Here is a 5,000-nt window from a genome sequence, read left to right on the forward strand (position 1 = left end):
GCTGGGAACAGTAGTACACCGCTCGTTCAGCCACACTATATAGCATTCTGTGTACTGTTCTGTGTCTGCTGGGAACAGTAGTACACCGCTCGTTCAGCCACACTATATAGCATTCTGTGTACTGTTCTGTGTCTGCTGGGAACAGTAGTACACCGCTCGTTCAGCCACACTATATAGCATTCTGTGTACTGTTCTGTGTCTGCTGGGAATAGTGGTACACCGCTCGTTCAGCCACACTATATAGCATTCTGTGTACTGTTCTGTGTCTGCTGGGAATAGTGGTACACCGCTCGTTCGCCACTGTATAGCATTGTGCTCTGTGTCGCTGCTGGGAATAGTGGTACACCGCTCACCCGTCACTGTATAGCATTGTGCTCTGTGTCGCTGCTGGGAATAGTGGTACACCGCTCACCCGTCACTGTATAGCATTGTGCTCTGTGTCGCTGCTGGGAATAGTGGTACTGTATAGCATTTCTGTACTGCCACTGTACTGCTGCCAGTCAGCGTGTACTGTAAGGATAAGTGAAATGAGGAAGAAATCCGGTGAAAGAGGGAGGGGCAAGGGAAGAGGTGTTTCCCCTGACGGTTCACGTACAGGCCACAGGGGAGCACCCAAGAAAACCCACTCAATACCGCCCATGTTGTCCAGGACAACAACCCTCACAAATCCAAAAGAACAGGACCAGATAATTACTTGGATGACCTCTCAAGCGTCCAGCAGTGGGTTAAGCAGCACCAGCACATCACGCACGAGGTCCGAGTCCTCAGCCAGTTACAAGGAGCCAGTGGGCACAAAGCTGACACAACCGGCAGCGACACCACGCACACAACTGCCAGATAACCAGTCCGATGAATTACCTCAGGACACAATGGGGTATTCGCAGGAGCTATTCCCAGCCCAACAAACTTCCACCTTTCAAAGGTCAATGGAGGAACAGCCAGAAATGTTGTGCCTGGATTCACAACCGTTAACTGTGGGAAATGCACCGCGCACTGAAATACAAGGCGAGTCCGAAGAGGACTCGGAAACCCAAATCCCAGAGCAATTTGGGCAGGAGGGGTTGCAATTGCAGGAGGTCGGCCGACAAGATCTGGAAGACGACGTTGGAGTGTGCTGCGCAGAGGTTGTTGTGGGGAGCTCTACTCCACGGCGGTGGCCCACAATGACATATGACGAGTTTGAGGAGATGGAAGAGGAGGGTATGGACAATGTGGACAGAGACCCAGATTTTGTTTGTGAACGAGAACATCGCCGTCGTAGCAGCAGCACAGATGAGTCTGTTGAAGAACACACTGCTGCACGAGTTCGCCTTGTGCCACAAGGTAGGCGGCGCGCAATTTCAGGCACCACAAGCGTGGAAGTTCAAGTGAGAGGCAAAAGAGGAGCAAACAGAAATCGCCAGCAAGGAGGCAGGTGCTCCAAAGTCTGGGCTTTCTTTGAAGACTGCACTGAGGATGTTACCATGGCGATTTGCAAGGTGTGCAAGACCCGCCTGAGCAGGGGGAAAAATATTAACAACCTCTCCACCACCAGCATGAGCCGTCACATGCTATCCAAACATCCCACTCTTTGGGCAAACGCGTCAGGACAGGGTACCAGAAACAACACTGCCTCCCTTGGGTTCACCAGACTCACCACCAGACCCGCCTCAGCAGCAGCAGTAGCCCAGCCATTGCGTGGTTCACAACATTCACAAACATCAGACGACGCTGACACTGTCACTTTCCGGAGTAGTGCTCTTGAGGTCTCCCAGTGTTCATCAAACACAACAACCAACAGCCCTTCCGTGTGCAGCGCTACGGTTCAGTTGTCTGTGTCGGAGATGTTTGAGCGCAAGAGGAAATTGCCAGCAAATGACCCCCGGGCCGTGGCAGTAACAGCCAGCATAGCCAAGCTTCTGGCCTGCGAAATGCTGCCATATCGATTGGTGGAGACAAACAGCTTCAAGGGCATGATGTCAGTGGCCATCCCACGTTACGTGGTTCCCAGCCGCTACCACTTTGCGCGCTCTGCAGTGCCTGAGTTGCATGAGCACGTGGTCAGCAAAATAACCCGAAGCTTGAAGAATGCCGTTGCCTGCAAGGTTCACCTCACCACTGACACCTGGACGAGTGCGTTCGGCCAGGGTCGATACATCTCCCTTACCGCGCACTGGGTGAACCTTGTGGAGCCTGGCAGCGATTCCTCACCTGCTACGGCACGGGTGTTGCCCACGCCACAAACAGCTGCACCGCCGTCCCTCCCACTGGATAACAGCAGCACCTACCTCTCTGACTCCTTCTCCTCCAACGCATCTCAAAGCTGTACCTCATCCGGAAACGCTAACCCAGCAGCAGTAGGATCGTGGAAGCAGTGCAGCACAGCTGTTGGCATGCGTCAGCAAGCGTTGCTGAAGCTAATCTGCCTTGGGGATAAGCAGCACACAGGGGAGGAAATTTGGAGGGGAATAAAGGAACAGACGGATTTGTGGCTGGCACCGCTGGACCTGAAACCGGGCATGGTTGTGTGTGATAATGGGAGTAATCTCATTCGCGCTTTAAGGTTGGCTAAGCTGACACACATCCCTTGCCTGGCGCACGTGATGAACCTAGTAGTTCAGCGGTTCCTGAGGACATACCCAGGCGTGCCCGATCTGCTGTTGAAGGTGCGTCGAGTGTCCAAACATTGTAGAAATTCCAGTACTGCTTCGGGGGCACTCGCCAAGATGCAGGAGCGCTTCAATCTCCCCCACCATCGCTTGCTGTGTGATGTCCCTACGCGCTGGAATTCTACGCTGCACATGCTAGCCCGCTTTTGCGAGCAGAAGAGTGCAGTGGTCCAGTACATGACGGCGCAGTACCGAGGCGCATCCGGCCAGCTGCCAAGCTTCTGTGGATCCGATTGGGCCAACATGTTGGACCTCTGCCAAGTCCTCCAAAATTTTGAGCAATCCACGTTGCTTGTGAGCAGTGACAACTCTTCAGTCAGCATTACCATACCACTGCTGTGTTTACTGAAGAGGTCGATGTTAAAAATCAAGGAAACAGCTGTCATGATGCAACTGGGGGAATCTGAAGGAGAAAACGATCAGCGTGATGGTACCAACATCAGGCCATCCGCCTCAGGGAACGCTGGCCCCAGCAGCTATGACGAAGAAGAGGAGGAGGAACAGCTGGAGTTGGAGCAGGAATTTCATGCCACCACTGACGAGGGCCAGAGCGGTGCACGTTGGACTTCCACAATTCAACGCGAATGGTCAGCAGAAGCAGACCAGGAGGAAGGTGACGACTATGATGCATCACAACAACTATCACAACGCTCACAAGAGGATGATGAGGATTCTGGTAGGACTCTGGCACACATGGCTCAATTCATGCTAGACTGCATTGAACGTGACCCACGCATTGTGCGCATTCTGGACAACACCAATTACTGGGTTTATACCCTTCTGGATCCACGGTACAAACACAATGTTCCAAAACTGCTTGAAGAAAGAGTCAGACAGGTCAAAATGGAAGAATACCAGCAGGCCCTTGTGGAGACTTTAGAGAGGAGATTGACATCCTCCCCCTCCTCTAGCCAGTTGTACGCAGACAGACTGACTTCCGCAAACCCAGGACGACCAGGAGGGCAGCAAACAACGCAAGCCGCAGCTAGTACCCAAAAGGGAATGGTATCGGCAGTGTCCTTGGAGTGGGAAAATTTTCTGACACCCATGCAGCCGCAGCCCACTGAACAGCAAGCGTGCAGATCCACCTCCAACACCGATCGCCTGGAGAAGATGGTCAAGGACTACATGTCAGATGGCGTAGCTGTGTCGAACCATCCATCTGCACCCTTCAACTATTGGGTATCGAAGCTAGACACCTGGCACGAACTGGCAATGTACGCAATAGAGGTGCTGGCTTGCCCGGCAGCCAGCGTTATGTCGGAACGCTGTTTCAGTGCTGCCGGAGGCATCGTCACAGATCGGCGTATCCGCCTCTCTACAGAAAATGCAGACCGTCTGACTCAAATTAAAATGAATCAATCCTGGATTGGAAATGACTACGCAACACTCCAGGACCCCAACCAAGTAACATGACCAATGAACATCTGGGATGGTGTTGCGTTTCCGGGCCCTGTTTATTGAACCTCTCATCTGTATTACATTTATGACTGCATGGCGGCAAAAAGCATTGCTGCTATATCCGCACGCTTTTTGTCCACATGCAAGGCCTGGGTTGTTGTGTCTCACAAAGCGTGGCCTTCTCCTCCTGCGCCTGCTCCTGTTCCATCACGTCTGCTGCTGCTGGGTTAGCGTTGCCGCGTGGTCCCTGTTTATTGAACCACTTATCTTTATTACATTTATGACTGCATGGCGGTACAAAGCATGCTATCCGCACGCTTCTTGCCCTCATGCAAGGCCTGGGTTGTTGTGTCTCACAAAGCGTGGCCTTCTCCTCCTGCGCCTGCTCCTGTTCCATCACGTCTGCTGCTGCTGGGTTAGCGTTGCCGCGTGGTCCCTGTTTATTGAACCACTTATCTTTATTACATTTATGACTGCATGGCGGTACAAAGCATGCTATCCGCACGCTTCTTGCCCTCATGCAAGGCCTGGGTTGTTGTGTCTCACAAAGCGTGGCCTTCTCCTCCTGCGCCTCCTCCTGTTCCATCACGTCTGCTGCTGCTGGGTTAGCGTTGCCGCGTGGTCCCTGTTTATTGAACCACTTATCTTTATTACATTTATGACTGCATGGCGGTACAAAGCATGCTATCCGCACGCTTCTTGCCCTCATGCAAGGCCTGGGTTGTTGTGTCTCACAAAGCGTGGCCTTCTCCTCCTGCGCCTGCTCCTGTTCCATCACGTCTGCTGCTGCTGGGTTAGCGTTGCCGCGTGGTCCCTGTTTATTGAACCACTTATCTTTATTACATTTATGACTGCATGGCGGTACAAAGCATGCTATCCGCACGCTTCTTGCCCTCATGCAAGGCCGGGGTTGTTGTGTCTCACAAAGCGTGGCCTTCTCCTCCTGCGCCT

Source organism: Hyperolius riggenbachi, chromosome 4 (assembly GCF_040937935.1).
Source record: "Hyperolius riggenbachi isolate aHypRig1 chromosome 4, aHypRig1.pri, whole genome shotgun sequence".
Taxonomy (NCBI): domain Eukaryota; kingdom Metazoa; phylum Chordata; class Amphibia; order Anura; family Hyperoliidae; genus Hyperolius; species Hyperolius riggenbachi.